Source organism: Aedes aegypti, chromosome 2 (genome assembly GCF_002204515.2).
Source record: "Aedes aegypti strain LVP_AGWG chromosome 2, AaegL5.0 Primary Assembly, whole genome shotgun sequence".
Classification (NCBI taxonomy): Eukaryota; Metazoa; Arthropoda; class Insecta; order Diptera; family Culicidae; genus Aedes; species Aedes aegypti.
Window position 1 is genome coordinate 419530267 of NC_035108.1, and position 21047 is coordinate 419551313.

General features: G+C 37.0%; 1 protein-coding gene across 2 annotated transcripts in view; it reads left to right on the forward strand.

The window, feature by feature from the left end:
* LOC110677026 (potassium voltage-gated channel protein Shaw-like) overlaps positions 1-21047 on the forward strand; it is a 319054-nt gene that overhangs the window by 99932 nt on the left and 198075 nt on the right. For both annotated transcript variants that reach the window (XM_021847454.1, XM_021847452.1), the window contains exon 2: positions 18100-18451. The gene's annotated coding sequence lies outside the window, so the exon portion shown is untranslated. The remainder of the gene's footprint in view (positions 1-18099; positions 18452-21047) is intronic.

The window sequence follows — 21047 nt, forward strand, 5'->3', positions numbered from 1 at the left end:
AGATATTCTCTATGTATGCCTTCTCACAATCTTAAGCATGTTTCTGCAAGAGAAACAATAATAACTTCCAAACGGAAAGAGGTAGCAAGTGCCTTTACTCATCAAATACGCATTTTCGAAGGTTCGGGAGTGGTTAATAAGCTACTTTGATGAGATATTATAATTAAAAACGCTGAAGCCTGAAAACCCTATGTCAACATAGGAAAAAAGCTGTAAATTGGCCAACTAAAGAGCCATAAAAACCATTTTTCGGCTAAGTTGCTTAAAATGGAATCGCTTACAACTATGCTGAAGCATTTTTACAATACGAAAGTAAGTTATACCTTTTCTGTGAAAATGTTACCCTTATTTTGAATAACACCAAACAAAGGGTCTAACTAATATAAACATTTTTAAGAAGATAGTTTTTGTCTAATGTGTCAGTCTTATGTTTCAGATCTATTTTTCCGCGTAAATCTGCTTGCTGCACCATAGTGCGCTGATTTGATGTTTTGATAAATTCAGTTATAGATATTCTTGATCTAACCTGCTATGAACTCTCGAACTCCACATCTTCAAGCGCACACAATAATTTTTGAAAAAACAAAATACATATTATGCACATGCAAAGAAGTAAGAAATAGTTTGCGTGAAGTGTTGCATCACATAGATGTGCTGAACTACCCAAGAACTTTATGATATAGAGATTTTGATACCTGCATAAGTTTAAGATATACTTAAGCGCTACAATAAATTGATATATTTTTTATACACAGCAAACGTCCTGTATATCCATATGATTATTCTGAACGAATAGTTGAGTTAAACAAACATTTTTATACTAAAACAGCTTATTAGTCAAATTTTTCGAGGTGGCGTACGATTCAGTGAATAAAAATGAGCTGTGGCAAATAATGTTTAAACATGATTTTCCGGCGTTACTAATTAGACTGATCCATGCAGCGCTAGATGGTTCGAGATCTAGTGTTGGGGTTGCAGACGAGGTGTCAACCTAGTTTGTGACTTTAGACAAATTGAAGCAGGGAGACGTTATCAATGAAGGATAACGTAATTATTGAGCAGTTCATATTTTAGTAAATGCATATCTCACACTTAATATAACAAGGGCATATCTGCAGTGATCGACTGCTGTTTATCCATTTTCTATTTGAATAGTAAAATTAAGTCGATATTAGTTGGATTTTAGAATTTAGTACGTTAAAGGATGACGAGAACTTTCTATTGAAGCAAAAATAATGGTCAAAAACTTTCGCCTGGCAAAGTTTTTAACGAAAAAAAAACGAATCACTACAGAAAAGCGGTTATGATATAAAAACGCGAAATATCATTCCTTGATTGTACTACTGGGAAACATATTTCTCTGAAAACACACACATAATATAGAACTTCCCGAGCAGAAGAAAATAACTACTGAATACCAAATTGAGGTACTCCATACCAGCTAATTTCCAATACTTACAACCTCAATGAGGTATGAATGAGCCCTGCATAAGAGGTAAAATACCTCAAATAATATCTCCAGCATATTCTACGAACACCAAACTGATAACTAGATCAGGTATTGTAATACCTCAATAATACTTGATGGTTTTTCACATAAAAGTGAAATTTTCCAATAGTAGTTCAATACCTCCAGCAGTCCTCAATACCAAAATGAGGTATTTTTAATTGTGTTAAACATTTTTTTCAAATACCATCATAATACCAAAATGAGGTATTGATAACTGAGCAATACCTAATTATGGTATAATACCAAAATATGGTATGCATAAGTTATTGGCGAGTTATTCTTTCCTCCTCGGGTTGTGTATCGGGCTCGCCATTGATCTCTCCGAAGTCATACAAAACATAACACAAGATGCACATGAAGATAACGCATATGCCGTAAAACACAAAATCTATGTTGTCATCTTCATCATCGTCAAAGTCTTCATAGAAAGGACGAAAAAAAATATTCAAACGAAAAAAAAAAACAGAATGAAAACAGGAGTCATGCGAACGCTTTTCATGCTGCTCCATGTTAAATGGAGCAAACTGGAAGCAATGACTTTCGCACAGACGCTGCATGCATGCTTGGGTATGAAGCAAAATAGAACCATCATAAAATGAGATGTAAGCTCATAGGATTTCGATCCCTCCCCGTCGACGGACTTCTTCATGTCATTTTCCGATGTGGGTCCAAACAGAGACGACGATGACGACGCTGCGTGAGCTCAGTGTAGGGAAAGTTCAAGCATAGACAAATGGACATAACAGCTAGAATAATTGTAAATTTGGTAAATAGTTCTTTTTAGTGTATTCGAATCCTCTGAGCAGAATCTCGATAGAGAAACAAAAAAGTGGATTGGAGTTCCTTGTACCATTTAATTCTGCCCTATTCGCTTATTTTTGACAGATACGCGTATTTCAACTACCACTTGTAGCCTTCTTCAGTGGATACGTGTAACTAACACTGAAGAAAGATACAAATGGTAGTCGAAATACGCGTATCTGTCAAATATTAGCAATTCGGGAGGAACTAAAAGCTATAAGGTACTCTAATCTATTTTTTTTTGTTTCCCTGAAAAATAGTACCTGGAGCATTGACGCCCAATCCTATAAATTCTGTTTTAGGCCATCTGAAAACTTGTGACCCAAAGGGCAGTAGTGCACAAACGTCAAACTCATGCAAAAGCGACACGAGCACAATGAGTAAACAGATGACCATAAATATATGATCATACATTAGGATAAAGCACTATTTTCCGGTTTGATGACATTTATACGAGTGTTACTTCTGTTTATCTGTGGTTCGCCCACCGATGTGGTATTGAGTGTCCCGCTTGGGACAAAGTTGAGAAGAGGTTGTTATAACGAGCGGAGCAACATCAGACCGAGTTGAAATGGGATACCAAAGCTACCTCTTCTGGCTCGGTTGGAGGCAAGACTCATCAAATATTCAATTGGCTTATAGAATTGGCCCACCCCAAACTGCTTCTCGATTTTCTCACAACCATCACCGTTGGCCCGGAGCAAAAAAAAAATCGCGTGGAAAACCAGAATGTTTCTGCGAAACTGAAAAGTCGATAAGTAATCACGTTAATGGTCTTTAATTATCGATTTTCCGTGTTTGACCGACCGACAATAGTGAATACCTGACGCTACTGGATGTATCCTACATAGCACCCATGACATAAAACTATCGTTGCTAAGGATGCTGAAACATTTATACTGATTTATGCTCCAGCAACTGTCCATCTCGTGATCGTGGTGGAATTGAAGCAAAACCAACAGCCAGGACAAAAAGCAGCATATAACGCATTGGTTATCATTGGTGGTTCGGCTGAAAGATAACATTCGGGGAAATAAATTTCCTCTAGGATTATATGTCAGCAACAGATTTACAGAAACAACGCATGCACCAGAGCGTATCGTACTCTCGTGCTATGTGTACACACATTATTTCTGCTGACAGAAATAATAGAACTGCACCTCTAAGGACCGATTTTTTCACCTTCGATTAAGCCTTAAACCACGTTTACCCATACGATTAAACCAGGTTTAAGGCCTAAGCGGTGGTGAAGAAAGCGCTTATAAGTGGAACGTTTTATACATATAGACACCTTTTAGATTTATGTTGAGCTCGTTGGCGGAATTCCTAATTTCCTTTACGAAAAGCATGTTTCTATACTGTCTTTCAACGTGGCAAATATTGGAAAAGGATCTTTCTGCGGAATGCAATCGCTGAGCCTAGGCTCTTTGTTTCGATTGATGAAAGAAAGGGTTCCGCCAATCGTGGTCGGTATTTACGAATTCGGAGGATTTAGGCAGAGGATTTTTAACCCCATAATGAGTTAATGTTAATGTTAACCTTGAAAACACTACCAGTTCTTGTATGAAACTTCTTCAAGTGAAATGTCAATCATGCGAAACGTCCTTATGCAAAACGACTTTATGCGAAATGGGTCTCCCCCCATGAAGCCCACAAAGTTGCTAGAGGAACCCCTGGAGTAATCCTTGGAGGAATCGCTGGAAGAATCATTGCAGCTGAAGGAATCCCTAGAGAAATCTCTGAAGAGATTTTTCTGGTGAAGAGAAAGCTCTTAGTGAACTGTGAAAGTGCACAAAGAACACTAAGCTGAGAAGCAGAATCTACTCCAGAGGGCATTGCCAAGATGAACGTTTTGACATTAACTGTCGAAGCATTAGTTCGCACCATAAGGTGAGATTCTATCCATGCAATAAACAATACCTTAAGGATATCTATTCCTCTCAATCACTGGTGAGAAATCCAGCATCATTACAGGCTCTATTTCCTTACTAATATAACGACAAAGCCAAGAGACAAACGACTTCCATAAATCTCAATACGTCAGTCTCGCACTAATTCCGGTTTCACCTTTTCCATTCCTCCGACCGTCGTCCATTAGCCACGTGTACTATTGTCTTAACAACCAATCACATCCAACGGCAGGGTAGGTATTTGTGAATTTGCTAACCTTCGCAACCGCTTCAGCCGGATTCAGCTGACTATAAATATCCGAAGCAACAATCGCCCGTCAAACGAAGCAATTAAATCGACCCGACGGCTTCATTTCCTATGCTCTCCAGACCGACCTCATGCCGTGAAGATAAGGGGATTGCAGCCACTTCCGCCGGGCGCTCCTTCTTCGGCCATTCGATCCGGCAGAAATGCGAGCGTTCATGGCTCAAGGCTTTTGTCTTTGTCCGTTGTTGCAGTTGGTAGCAACCAGCTACAAGCGATGACTCTACTGACCTATTAGTTTAATTGCAATGCAGGTCTGCCACCAGAGGCCAGGACCTTATCTCTGGTGCGCGAGAAGCCATTGGAAGAGAAGCCCTACGAAAACGAAATAAACCACTAATCAGCCGTGGATGAATCCGATTCGCTGACTGGTGTTCAATTAATCAATTGTTTTGCTTCCGAATTCATCCTTTGTCAGAGAATACTCTGTTTGGCGTTGTGGTTTCTTTGCAATGATGTTACAGTACCAGTATTGGCCATTCACGCTGCGATCTATACCACGAACTGCTTCATTTCTAGGCTAACATATGAAAAAGGCGGAATAACGTTCGTAACCCAGATAGCCCTAGGAAATACGCTGCTATTCTACAAGACCAATCTTCGTCTATCGAAAATTCTAACGGAAAATTATCAAATGTACCCACTTGAAGTGGTATGTCTGACTTTGATTGTAATTTTCTAACTGAACAATTGAATCTAATGATTGATGCAATGTTCAAAGCCACCACTATGACTGAAGCAGTCCAAGTTGGTGTAAAATTTACTAATCAAATTGTTATTGGATTATGTTTTTCTAATGGATCCAAACAAAAATTTAAATATTTTAAATTGGAATGCTCGTTCCTTGAATGGTAAACAAGACGAGCTGTTTAATTTTCTTACAGCTAATAATGTGCATATAGCAGTTATTACTGAAACGTATTTGAAACTTGGATCTAAACTCAAAAGAGATCCTAACTTTTTTGTTTATCGTAATGATCGACTTGATGGGGCATGTGGGGGTGTTGCAATCATCATTCATAGGCGTATAAAACATCAACTGTTTTCGTCATTTGAAACTAAAGTTTTTGAAACCTTAGGTGTTTCAGTTGAAACACAGCTTGGTATATATACTTTCATAGCTGCCAATTTGCCTTTTCAATACTTTGGACAGCAAGTTAATTCGCTCCAAACTGAGTTGCAAAAATTGACTCGCAATAATTCAAAAATTTTTGCCATTGGTGACTTTAATGCCAAAAATTGGTCATGGAATAATTCTCAAAGTAATTCCAACGGCAGAATTTTATTTGATGAGTGCTCTTCAGTATATTTCTCAATTCAATTCCCTACATGGTTTTTCCTCTTCTAGAAATCCATCTACGATTGATTTGGTCTTAACAGACTCGATTCATCATCTTCTTCTTCTTCTTGGCATTTACGTCCTCACTGGGACAGAGCCTGCTGCTCAGTGTAGTGTTTTTATGAGCACTTCCACAGTTATTGACTGAGAGCTTTCTTTGCCAAAGTTGCCATTTTCGCATTCGTATATCGTGTGGCAGGTACGATGATACTCTATGCCCTGGGAAGTCAAGGAAATTTCCTTTACGAAAAGATCGTGGACCGACCGGGATTCCTACCCAGACACCTTCAGCATGGCTTTGCTTTGTAGCCGTGGACTCTAACCACTCGCCTAAGGAAGTCCCCTCTATTCATCTTTGTAGCCAATTAGTTACTCATGATGATTTTGATTCTGATTATGTCCCTGTTACATTTCAAATATGCCATGAAGCGATTCTCAATCCTATCAGCTCCACTTTTAATTATTTTCGAGTCGACTGGAATATATATGAAACGTATATTGACTCTAATCTTGATGTCAACATTTCTTTATAATCAAAACTTGCTACTGACAATGCTCTTGAAACTTAAACAAATTCCATTGTTGAAGCCTGGAGCATTGCAATTCCAAATGTGAAGTGAAAATCTGAATTATCTAAAATATTGAAAAAACCTCAGAAGCCAATACCGGTGTTGAAAGAGGAAAACAAATTATTACTAACTAATTGCGAAACAGCTCAAAAACTTGCTATGCAGTTTGAAAGCGTGCACAATTTTAATTTAGGACTTACTAGTCCAATTGAAAATCAAGTTACTCAGGACTTCGAGAATATTCTCAATCAAGAGAATGTTTTCGAAAATTTTTGGGAGACTGATTTGGAAGAAGTGAGAACTATTATTAAAAAAAATTCAAAAATATGAAAGCTCCTGGTGATGATGGAATTTTCTAGATCCTCATCAAGAAACTTCCAGAAAGTAGTTTATCATTCTTAGTTAATATATCTAACAAAGGTTTTCAATTAGCCTATTTTCCTGACAAATGGAAAAATGCTAAGATTGTACCAATTTTAAAACCACACAAAAATCCTGCAGAAGCTTTTAGCTATCGTCCAGTCAGTTTGCTTTCCTCCATCAGTAAACTTTTTGATAAGGTCATTTTGAACAGAATGATGGTCCACTTCAACAAAAATTCAATTTCTGCCAATGAGGGGTCATGCACAAATTACGTCACGCTCCGAGGGGGGGAGGGGGTCAAGCCAAGCGTGACAAGCCTTACAAAAATTTTGGACGACTCATACAAAAAACGTGACAAAGGGGAGGCGGGAGGGGGTTAAAAAGTTGAAATTAAGCGTGACAAAATTTGTGTATCATCCGTGAACAGTTCGGATTTCGGAAAAAAACATTCGACAGTGTTTGGCATGAAGGTTATATTGTAAAACAAAAGAACATTAATTTTCCAACATACATTGTTAGAATATTTCAAATTTATCTGTCAAATCGTACACTTCAGGTTAATTATCAGAACTCCAGATCAGAAAGACTTCCTGTAAGAGCTGGCAACAATTTTGGACAATATTATACAATATTTTCACATTTGACTTACCTGAGTTACCTCAGGGATGTCAAAAATCCTTGTTTGCGGATGACACAGGCCTCTCCTCCAAAGGACGAAGCCTGCGTATCATCTGTAATCGATTAGAAGAAGTTTGGATATTTTTTCTTCATACTTGCCAAAATGGAAGATTTCTCCTTATGCTTCCACAACTCAACTAATAATATTCCCTCAGAAACCAAAAGCTCTTTATTTGAAACCTTCAAGTAGACATGTTGTCACGATGAGAGGGGTTTCAATAAATTGGTCAGATGAAGTTAAGTATCTATGGCTCCTTCTATATAAGAATTTAACATTCAAAAATCACATTGAGGGCATTCAAGCCAAATGTAACAAATATGTTAAATATCTCCATCCCCTTATTAATATAAAATCAAAACTTTGCCTTAAGAACAAGCTTTTGATATTCAAACACATTTTCAGGCCAGCCATGTTGTATGCTGTACCAATATGGACTAGCTGTTGTAATACCAGAAAGAAAGCTCTGCAAAGAATTCAAAATAAAATGTAGAAAATGATTCTGAGCCTTGCTCCCTGGTATAGTACCAATGAGTTACATATAATATTCAATGTTGAAACATTGGAACTAATGTCAAATAAAATAATTAATAATTTCAGACAAAAATCGTTACAGTCTTCTATTGAAACGATTATTGCGTTGTTAACAAAATGTAAATAAAATCTTAAATGTATTTTACCAAATTAGGATGATAGTGTTGTCTAACACAGAACCTTACCTATTACTAACACCCTTACCCTATTACTGAACATTGAATGCCTGCCTTTTTTTATTTAGGGAAAAACAATTATTTTACCAGATAATTACGGCTGATGAAATTATTAGAGGTTTTGTCAAAAGTTTGATCCTTCGTTGTGGGTGACTTGAAGTAATTATTTTTGTTATTTTTATTAACTCAAGAAAATTGGATTTTTGTAAAGTATAATCCTTATTGTACTTTATACTTGATCAGGATATCCGATTTATTTTAAACTTTTGTACTATAATCTGTAAAAAAAATGTAGTTAAGAAGTGCAATCTTACGTGGTTGACGCTGCCTATGAGCAGTAGCCTGGGACACGGTTATATGAAAAATTTAGATTCTCGCTCCAGTCCTCTTTTGATTGCATTTAGGTCCCATAACAACTGTGCAAAATTTCAGCTCGATCGGAGAAACTATATTTTAGCGCCAGCCGTTCAAAGTTTGTATGGGATTTACTATGGGAAAACTTACTTTTGCAAAGAAAAATCGCCAAAGGCCGCCCATTGACATCTATAAAAATTCTGAACACAGATCTCGATATGTACAACACTGCCGGTTTCATAAATTAAAGAGATATGTTATTCACTAAATTTGAGCTCACAAATTCCAAATCAAATCTCGAAGATCTTGCAACTTTTTGATAAATCGGTCAAATTTAGAATTAAATGTTGTTAATTACAGAAAACACCATATTATACGCCTAAAGATAAGCAATTATCTCAGAAATTAGTAACTCGCTCACTAGAAGAACATGTTTTTTCTCTGAAATTGTTTTTTTTTATCCTCAATACTAATTAAAACTGGGTTCACTGAACATATCTGGAATGTATGAAACAGTTTATTAAAATGGTGTCTTTATACAGACCTGGCTATAATCGACTGTTTGAAGAAGTACCCTTCAACAGTTTATTAAACATTTCCTAAAAAATCTGTTTTCCATGGTATAATTATCTTGAATGTCATACCGAATTTAGGAAAATCAAGCGCAGCTATCAGGTAAAGCGTCATCATATAAATTTTAATATTTCAAATCGGATCATAGCTCTCTTGACGGTTTATACATGAGGGTACAGGAATGATTAACTTCTTCACTGATCAACTACTCCCCGAATTACGGTACCTTGGCAAAAAAGCTCCCAGTTGATAACTGCGGAAGTGTATATAAGAAAACTAAGTTGAGAGGAAGGCTATTTCTCAGTTGGGATGTAATGCCATAAAGAAGAAGAAGATAAAGAAGAAGAAGAAGAAGAAGAAGAAGAAGAAGAAGAAAAAGAAGAAGGATGAAAAGTGAAACAAGAAGTTGTTTCTTGTTTAATCTTTCTTTTAAAAAAATGATCTGCTTGCCCCACTTCCTCGTAGTTATTTTTACAAATATGGCGTACCTTGTAATGCAAAAGACATTTATGTGATTATCGTTTTAATATTCTATATTACATTTATTTAAATTCTAACGAAGAAAACTAAAACTATTAATGATTTATAACAAAATCATATTGATTGATAGGAGTCTGCAATCAACTTTCATTACGAACCTATAAGATTGAACAATATAAATGCTCCTTACAGCTCTTAATCGTCAATACTGTGCATTAATATGATGAAAATGTGTATTATCCTGACGAAACTACAATTTTCATTTCAAATTTGTAAAATATTTTGTCTAAGAAAATTACTCCGTTTTTGTCACGGTTCCTTTTTTGTCAACTGAAAATCGTCGATCGTGTTGATAAAAACGGAACATGCCTGTAGTAGCATAAGTAAAATAAATAAGAAATCGTTACCCTGCCGCGTTTACATGCACTTATCGCTGCATTCGGTTTTGTGCTGTCCGAAAAGTCCCGCGAGTGTTAATCATTAAGTATCCCCGTCGATTAGTGCAGTGTAGTGAACAAACGCCTGAAATTTAGCCAGAATCGGAAAGAAAGGCCTTTTTCTTGCCGGGAATCAATTCCCTACGACCCCAAGTGAGAAGAGTTGTGAAGTGCTTTGTGCAGGTGCTATGGTTACATACAATTGCCATGTGCCTAGTGAAGGAAATACAGGAAGCATTGCTGTAGCATTTTGTGGTGTTAAGGTGAAAGTTCATTGAGCACGTTAACATAATGTTGCCACCTACTCGAGCCACCCATCAAGGCGGAGCACAATGCAATGTGCCAAAAATAAATCATCATGTTCCATGTATACTTCCACCCACAGCATTATGTAGGCAGTATTACTAGCACACGTTTCATACAAAGGTATTATTGTCGATATGAATTCACAAACAGCTTCATAAAAGCTCAAAATCACAATTTATTTCATTTGTTAGTGAAAACATGTTTATAAGCATTTTTCACACCATGCGTGTGTTGTTTACTTTTTTGGCAGTTTTCTCCTCTCTTCTCTCGCTTCTCACGGAGTATTATGAAATTGTAAAATACGAGGTTGTAGCACGTGTACCCAACTAACAATTCAGAGCCACAAACAAGCATGCATGTTTAATTATTGTTTATTAATGGTAATGACAGCTGAATAAAAATTTTGCTCCATAAAGAGCTGAGAAGGTGCCTCATTAAGGTATTTCGTAGTATTCGTGAGATGAATCAATATATGTAGTAGTGTTATGTTTACATATTTTAATTCAAGATCTCAGGATGTTGTTCAAATACATAGCAACAACCATAGCAACATCTAACTGACAATCGCAAAACAAACAAACCGGAGTAATACATTTGGTTCCGTGAGAGCTTTTTAAGCGTAGTTTGTTCGAGAACAAAAGTGAGAAATATTAGTTTCCTGCATTGAATGTGGAATACATAGAGTATTCCATCAAAATTTCATAGAGCTGCGATTTATGGAAAGGCAATTACGAACGGAAATATATTTTGTTGTGAGAAAATACAAGTGTCGTGAGAGAATAAGTAGCATTCGTGACGTGAATTTAATCCTGCACAAAACAGAAGAATTATTGATAGTAATGATCCAGAATGTGTCCGGATGCATAGGAAATACACTGTATTGATATGAGTAACAAAATATACTCATTCTAAGCAGGTTAGTTGGTACATTTTTCAGTTTTCTTGGAAGCTCTCTGTGGATGTGGGAGAGTATGGATGAGGGGAAATATTTGGAGGGAAGGAAGCTGAGAGAGTTGGCGGGTGCCATATTGACTGCCATCTTTGTACGGTTGGGACAATGCCCTTAACAAAGACTTAAGTCAATGTTCAACGTTATGCATTAGAATGAACAAAAGTTGAATCGCCACTTATTAAAGGTTTCCAAAAATTCTCATTCGACTAGTCAAGATTGTTTTACCAATGAGCTGAAAAAGACTTGTTTCCCCCAATTAAATAGTCAATATTCCACTAAACGAATGTATATGTATAAAAGAATATTCAGAAGACGAACTAAGGTTTTACTTGCGTCGCACTTCAGCTATTTCCACGTGTTCAAAATAAGTATGAATAAGAGCTAAATAAGTATCTTATAAAATTCTAATTCAGCTTCAGTGTATTATAAGTTGGTCCAATAGAGGCCAAAATGACGATTAACAAACACGTTGTTCAGCAATAAATAAGCCGATTGTGCTACACCAAACACTTTTCGGGGAAATGGGTTATTCGGGGAACTGCCATTCGGTAAAAAGTAGCACAACCAATAAGCCTTGTAAAAGCGATCACACTACAGCTAAGCTTCATATATGAATATTTAAACAATTTTAATTCCAAACATAAAAACTGACAACACTTCCAATCAGTGAATGCGGCGCATCCGATTCATAAACACTGTTGGCTGAGTGAATTCACGTTACGGTGCTGTTTTCGAGCACAAATTGACGAATATAAGTGATTTATTGTTCCCTGGAGCATTGTGCGTGAAAAATAAAAGTGTATCGCATTAGATTTTTGAATTGCTACGGTGAGTAGAAATACGAACCCACCCATCTACAATAAGGTTAGTAACTTCAAATAATCATTTTTTGTGATCGCTTTCGAAAACACTGGGAGAAGCGTATAAGGAAGGAGCGGAAAGTGAAAGGGGGTGTAAGGTGCCATATTAGTGGCCATTTTGGTATTCAAGGATATATGTCCTTAAACCCTAAATTAATCAACAAATTAATTGAAGAATCCATTAAGAATTAACTTTAAAAATTATCCAAGATAAGATTGAAAGAACTCAAATTTTTTGGAGAGATGTATGACGAATCCCAGGTTGAATTTATAATTACATGTCTGGAAGAATCCCTATTAAATTTTGTGGAATAATAAAATAAAAACAAATCTAGATGATTTCTTTAACGTTACATGGGTTATTTTCTTGGAATACAGGAATATTTTTTTAATAACTACTCTAGATAATAGTTATTAAAGAATAAGATGCTATTATTTTGTTTATAAAATATTCATTTTATATAACACGACAGAGCGTGTCTTAGCTACTACTTGGTCTGAATTTGAACCTTGACACTTTTGATCATGTATGATGCTCACTTGGCCGAAAAATTTCTATTGGGGTTTTACCTTTTTCAATTGTGCTAACACCGGGATTGTTCCTATCTGACATTTTTGGTGCGACGCGGAAAACAAAATACGCCCAAAATTTTAGTTTATACCAAGAGTTTTTGTCCTTAACTAAAGCGTTTGGTACTAAAATTGGAACAGGGCCTCAGGACCAGTGCTGTTAACATTCGACACTTTGCGCGACGTTCGTTTCGTCAGCAATCAGAGCACGAGCTTTAGAATGAACGTCGACAAACACAAAAATGTGTCAATTGATTAGCGTCTGGCACGATGACATTTGTATAAATAAAAAGTTTTGCATAGATTTCAGACATCGAATCATAAACAATATGAATAATTTGATCTTGCCTGCAAAGCTATTGTGGTCAATGGCATTCGATTGCCATTTTTCTTTTCAATATTCGTTTGATCGCTCGTGTTGTGAATGTTTAAGGAAAGCGCTTCCGAATATCAGCGAATACGTGTCGATTACCGTGATTGCTTACAACACTGCTCAGGACCCTATTCGGTAAAACTAAAGAAACATTCTTAATAAGTCCTGTAAAATAATCTGGAACAATTAGCGGAGTAATCCCATTGCTGCAATGGTTCACGATTTTCTGTGGCAAATTGTGAAGAATTTTCTATTGGCATAGATTAAGAAATTATTCAAAGAGTTTAAAACTGAATTCTTGAGAAAATCACTGAAAAATATTTACAATAATTTCTAGATAAATCTCTGAACGAGTCTTTGTTTGTATTCCTGAAGAAAGCTATAGAATTTCTGAAGCTTTTCCATAGAATTCATCCTATGAATTAGTCGCGTAGAAATCTTTGGAGTACAAACATTCTTTTGAAATGGCTTGGAGACCGACTTGGTACAGCATATGGCTCATAAAAGAAACGTTTCCAAAGCAGTTTCTGGCTCAAATTATAGAGGTCTCCCGGATATTTGATGACAGGATGTTCTGTTGAAAATACTTTTCCATAAAGTTTAAATGAAAGCTAAATTCGTCAATATAACGAGATGGTAAAAGGGCCCCCACATATTACAAATTCAGTTCCAAATCTGATTTTCCTTTCCTGTTTACATTTTAATTTGTAGCACTCTGAATTTTTACGGCTGTGAGAAATATTCATTTCGGGGCCCCTATAAATCCAAGGCCCGGTGCGGACCACACCCATCGCACCTCCCTAGCTACTCTACTGCCTACGAGAGTTGGTTAAAATATTGGGGGCATGCGGGACGCTTAAATCTGCAAAGGTTATTGTTTGTTGTTCCACCCTTATTACATGTTACTCTAGATTCGAATATGGAGCCAACGAAATCTATCCAATCCGAAAGTAAATGTAAATCTAACAAGATCTCCTTCTGAGTATATGGCTTCCAGAGGCTACCCATTAAATATATCTTGTTTTAGGAGGAAAGAAGGTAATAAAATCACCATGTAGGAAAGCTATTCGAATGCATGGGGATTGAAACCTCCAAAAACTGCGTATCATTCTAAATGGATGTTCATTGTCGTTGTGCATTGAAATGAAAATTGAACAATGAAAAAATATATTTGCTACCGAAGAGAAATCCCGCAATTTGTCGAATTTGATCAGAATCAGCTCCAATAAGGATTCTCGAGAGCTGCTTGCGGTCGTAATGTACCAGCTATCGGACAACGTATTTCGTTTATCAATAATCGTATTGCTTCCCATGCATTGTGCTCGTCGGCATGCTGTGCCCTTCGATTCAACAACATAGGGGTTCAATTTTGCACAAAAAGTCCGCCCGAAGATATGAAACGTACCACAACCAATTTGCTTAATTTATGATATTGTGTTTGCTTTTTCAGTATCCTCGGCGATATTATATTCATTGCGCGCTTTTAAATACTTATCTTGGTTCAAAGCGATACATTTTAGTTCTTCCATTAGTATGTACATGGCAGTATTAGTAGAGCTGGAGAAAAAGTTAGAAAGCATCGAGCGAGTTTTCAATGTCGTTAATCAAAATGCGTTTCTTGTATATGCTTTGTCAGTGATGAAATCTCCTTGTTTCATGAAACAGCATGACAAAAACATCTTCTTCTTTCAGCGTTACGTTCCCACTGGCATAGATCCTGCTCCTCAGCCTAGTTCTACAGTTATTAACTGAGAGCTTTCTTTGAGAATTGACCATTTTTGCATTCGTTATGCATGCATATTGTGTGGCCAAAACGAAGATTTTCTATGCCCAGGGAAACAGAAGACGCTTCTGAATAACCCAGTCATTAAGTGGTTCAGTAGTTTAGTTGGTAAAGCGCTTGTTTGGCATACAAGATTCGTGGATTCAAATCCCACCCAAGCGCTCATAATTTGTCCATCTTTACAAACGCGCAATGAGTTATTGATATGACCATAGGGCTACCGAATAGCTCTATATGTGTAAGTATAGGGTAAAAGCACCGGTTTTGGCCAGCCTAAGAGAAATTGTCGATAAAAATTAAATGTGAAGCCATATTTATACTACAAATATGTCAAATGCAAGCTTTCAATCCATACTATGTGCATAAAATATCAAAACTGAGCTAAAAGCATTGTTTCGCTTTGAAAATCCCGTTGGTCAATATAGGTCAACGGAACCAGTTTCGGCCAGAGATTTAACTTCGGTTCCTAAATTGGCCAATCGCATTGATTTCTCTTAAGAGTGGCCAAATTAAGAGTGCCCTGGCCAAATTAGGTGTATGGGAGATAAAGTCATATGGAAAATTAATTGGTTTCCTTATGTTTTGAATCAATTTGGACGAGCTGTCAATGTAGCTTTATCATGTGAATGTGATCTACTTAACACAAAAGGTTTTATGCTGATTGGCTATGTAAAACGATGTATAATCCCCTATGGCAACAACTGGCGTATGGCCAAAACCGGTGTTTCTACGCTATATGTTCAATCATTTCTATACAGGAGGAATTCTTGATCTTCTAATATATATTCATACTTTCAATTTAAAGTAGATAACATTCATAATATACAGTTACAAGTAAAATTTTAAATATTAATACTAAAACAAAGCAGAACGCCACCTCACTGAGCATTACGAATGGCTAAGAAGTCCTCTTTCTTCTCCGTTCCACATTATTCACTAAGAACATTGATGTCCCCGGCACCATCAAACGCCTTCCACCAATCGCACTTTAATGTTTGTACGCAGTGCCATTTGTCTCACCATTCTGCGGAAAACAATTGCGAAAAGTTCTTATCGTCGACATGGTTGGCGTAATTTTCTTATTATGAGCACACCATAATTGGCACTGGAGTATTCCGAGTGCTTTCGCAGCAAGACGGCCGCCAGTACTCTCTTCACACCATTCCTAGGTGATGGCGATGAATGATTATTTCTGTCGTTTATTCAGTGCTGTCTTTGAGTTGGAGTGGCACTTAAGCCGCTTCTTCAACACACAACCGTTTCTTTACAGAGCCGACCAATCCGACTGTCAGGGACTGAATTTTATTCGTGTGATCATTGCCAGTTTGAATGATTTTTTTATTAGTGCTCGATTCAATTGTAGCTATCACTTTCAGTTGAACATTTGTGTTTCAATGGCGTCTATCTAATTCAACGTCAAACTATATTTTGTGATCACTTAGGCTCATCATGTATGCGATATATTTAAAAATTTCAATTAATGGCTTGAAAAATAGATATAATTGTTGGTATAGTTTCAAAGTCATTTGCCTTTATAGCCCTTGGGTAACTGAAAGTTTCTATAGCACTTTTCGTTCTAATGTTTTAAAAAAATCAGGATATTTCAGTTTAATTCTTTTTTCTATGGAAAGTTTAAGTTTCTTCACTCTCGCGCAATTGACCAAAAATGACCCAAATGCGCAGGAAAGGTTGAATTCGCCCAAGTTACCTTATTCGGGAAACGTCAATTATGAAATTGCTTTCCCAAACATCGAAATTAACGACATTAAATTGCTCCATTCTCAAGAAACAGATTCAATTAAACCACCATCAAACAAATCGTCTCTGATCGGAAAAGTTTCCACATTCCCGCGGTTTGCTTCCTGTTTAATCAGCTGAATCAATATTTGATCACTGCGGCGACAGGAGCAGTCCCAACGGGCTGCCATAAAACCGTCAGCTCAGCTGCAAACTTCCATGCCTTCCAGGAACATTCGTGGGACGACAAAAAATGTTTGTATCCCATATCCGGGAATCAATTTCGCAACGACCGCCGGATTGATGACTCTGTCAGTTAAATTGTGCGAATAATCTACGGTTTATGAAACAACAACCCCTCCTCCAATCCAATATCTCGAACGTGGTCTATCTGGTGGATTGAGAACCGTGTTAGGAACTTCGGGTACAACTTTTTCCTACACGTCCCATGCCCCACACAGTGGGTGAGTGTCGTGGTGCGGTTTCATGGTTGGGTGAAAAAATGCTGGTCGTTAAAATGACACCTTTTCGGGTGAGTGACTGCCAACGTGTATGTACGGATGGGATGACAAAGTTTTTGAATATGGTCCTGTGTGTCTTTCGTATATGTGTAAACTTTGAGGAGGGGGTGGACAAAAGCGTGCACCTGAACCGTGAGAATCTGTTCTCGGCTGGAAACCCCAAGGTGGAAGGTTAATTTTTCATAAAACTGCCGTCCAGGGTACGACCATTTTTTACTGTCACTTTTGTAACGAACGTTCGTTTAGTTTGAGTAAGGATGTCACCACATGTTGGGACAAAGACTAGATTAAAACCATGCCGGTGGATCATGGGATGGAATTTAACTAATATTGTAGATAAAAGAACTGATGAAGGTACAGCCTTTGGTCCGAATGTTGAAAGGTGAATAGTTGTCAGATAGTTAATATGTATTTAATGAAAAAAAAAACAGTTTTACATGGCAGGTTATGCATGTTATGTACAAAGCTAAAAAAGCTCTTTGTGCTTTTATCACCCATTCGTTGTTGATAGAAAAAAAAAGATCTTCTACTGTAGTTGTGTTAAAAGTTTTCCTGCACCCATCTACGACCCGTAATACTTTATCACATTATCATATCACACTGAAATAACATTTCACTCTTCTTTTCCAAGCGTAGTCCTGGTGATCCCAGTTGATGGCAATGACGTACATCCGATGTTTTCCCGTAGCGACGACGAGCATGTAATTGAATTACGAAAATGGAATTTTAATGCAATCATTGTTGATTGCACGTGCATCTGAAAAGCTTGAAATGCTGCCATCAGCTCATGATGCATGGGAAACTCGCGATCATTACTATAACATAAATCAACAGCATTTCAATTTGTTCAAATTTGCTTATCTTTTGAGTGCCAGCAATCAATTCACACAGAAAATTCTAATTGATTATATGTTACAATACACTGCAAAATGAATTGATCGTCGCTATTTCTCCCCATTTTTTTCCACCAGATTCGCACATGGAACCATTCAACCTAGCAGTACAGCATACTCCATACAACCGCCACACATAAACCGAACAACCAACATGTGTTTTAATGCTTGCACCTGAGTCACAAATCAACGCGTTGCCATCATGGTCAACATCGACGCCGACTGGAGTATCCTTTCTAGTTTCCACGTGTGCCTCTCTACGAACTCCGCGCCAATAGTGAATATATGCTCGACGGGAGCACATAAAAAATTGCACTCAACAAAATGAATACATAAATAACTGACGGCATAAATCATAAACCTTGTTGCACCGTGCGGCAGTGCTTTGCCGTTATTTCGTCAGCCGCAGAATCATCCCTTATCGTTGTGGGTAAGCCTCTAGCTGGCGAAAGCTCAGCGGAAACCATCATCATTATACTGTGAGCCTACGTGTACCACCGGAATTTGGAATCGTCATAGAACCGAACGGAAGTGACTCAGTGTTCCGTACTTGGGAAGAATTGCTGTGTGTAGTAGGGTGGATGTTCCGATATTTGCTATCCTTAAAACACACAAAAATATGTATATTAGGATCATTTCAAGCATTAAATGCATTTCTGATATCTTTTTCTAATCAATAAACTTAACCAAGCCTAACCTTAAAGCATAATAAAAAGCAAAGGTTTTTATCTAAAATTATCAATAACTTTATTCGACATGTTTTGCAATGGTTCTGTTAACTCTTCTTCTACCAAGGGGGTGAAAACTTTCGCCAACTACCAAGGGTCCAAAAAAAGTTGGAAGTGTAACTTTGAACATGCATATCTCTGTCGTTATTATTATTCAAGATTATAAATAGATGCGTCTAGCCAAAGTTATAAAGCAAACAGCACTTCCTAGTCTTGTGAAAAACGCATTTTTTCACAAATTCTACAATAAAACAATATTTAAAGCGATGATATGCAGTTTTTTCGACATTACTTTGCTTGAATGAATAGAGTGAACATGTTCGAGCAGACATTTAAATTTTTTATCACACTCATTTTTTTTTTATTTAAAATATTACGAAAAACCCTTTTTTGGACCCGTTTGCCTGTAACTCAAAATTCAAAGCGATCACATATAGTTTTTTCGACATCAAATTGATTGTAAAAGTCAAGTGAACATGTTAAGCATAAGCATTGATAATCGAAATTGCACAAGGAACTAAGAGATGTAGCTTGTCACCTTCAATGTATACTTTCGAGAACTCCAAACATTGAAAAGTCAATAACGGTGCCGTCCACATCCTAACAGTCATCGGGAAAGATAAGGAGTGTTAGTATGGCATTCATTGTTACTAGAGACCGAGATCACCTCTGCATCTCCATGGTTGTCACGGGAAGAAATTTTGCTAGTGGGGTGGAATCTTAGCTGCATGATCGAGATTCACCTTGGTAAGTGATGCGATTCATGCAACCTCAGTTCAAAAAATAACCTATCAGTACTCTAAGGACAACGTCCACATACGGTTAGACGATACTTTTAGCGTTAAACCATTCAAAGGTTATTTTTTAAATGAAAAAATCAGGTAAAGGGGAGGTTTTGTCAGGTGAAGGGAGGGTTTCGTATTTTAATGTACTAAAGTCTTTGTCGACACTTACAGTGTTAAATTAATTCATTAAAGTAACATTCTCACCGTTGCCATGGGAAAAATACGTTTCATAATATATTGTTCATTTAAAATAAAAGCATGAAATGAGCTCACCCAAATGATCCTCATCCATCGTTGATTGAGCAGCTGTAGCCAATTTAATCAGCATGCTCATTTCACAAAATCAAAATATCACTCCGGCGACGCGATAATCTGAACTCGATTGCACTCATAACACGTGCAAACTAAAACGAAAAACAAAACTCCGGCGACGCGACGACGCAAAAAAAAAAACCTTTTTTGAAGAATGAAGATGAAACGAAACCAAAACTAAACCCTCAAGAACACAAATCAAGAGAACCAGACAGCAGTTTAAGCTGAAAACATGATCGATTGTTCACCACCAGCGAGTGACCAATCGTCAAGATCACAGCCCGATCCCCTGTACGGCTGTGCTCCTGAAAACTTGAGGTCCGGACTCGATGCATCTTCACCGTCTGGTTGGGCTTTAACTAAACACTGCCCAGCAGAGCGTGCGCAGAATAAACCGTTCTAGTTTTGCCATAAACACTTTTTTTTTTCACCTACTGCACCAGCCGAAACTAAAATTTGCAGAGGCGATAAAAACGTGACAGGTCAACACATCCGTTCCCGCGTGCTGCGATCCTGTGAAAGTCAAGTGAACATGTTAGAGAGAAAAAAAAAATTCGATAACAGCACAAGAAACGTATTTCTTGAGCTTTTTTTGTCTGTAAGTTTTTTTTTGACACGAAGTTACTTGCAGATGTCAAGTAAATATTGTAGATTAGAAAATAAATTTTGACTATACTTAAAACTGTGTTTACCTACAAAACAACATAAACAACTTATTTCCCGAGTTTGTTCGTCTGTAAATAAAAACTAAAGGCCATGGCATGTAGTTTTTTCGGCATGAATTTACTTGTAGAAGTCAAGTGAACATGTTTGAGCAGAAATTTAAATTTTTGATTACACTCAAAATTTCTTTTAAAATAGGGTTTTTTTGTAATATATTAGTTACGGTAAATACCCTGTTTTTTTTATGAAATTGATTATGAAAGTCAAGTGAACATGTTTTAGTAACAAAAATGAATTTCCGATAACACTCAAAATTCAATTTACCCAGAAAACTACACAAAACCGTAATTCCTGAGATTTTTTGTCTTTGAATCAAAACTGAAGACTATGATATGTAGTTTTCTCGACATAAATCTGCTTGTAGCAGTCAAAGGAATGTGTTTGAGTAGAAAAACTACACTCAAAATTGTTTTTAACCTAGAAAACAACACAAAATCTAGATTTTGTTCGTCTGTAAATAAAAACTCAAGACCTCGAC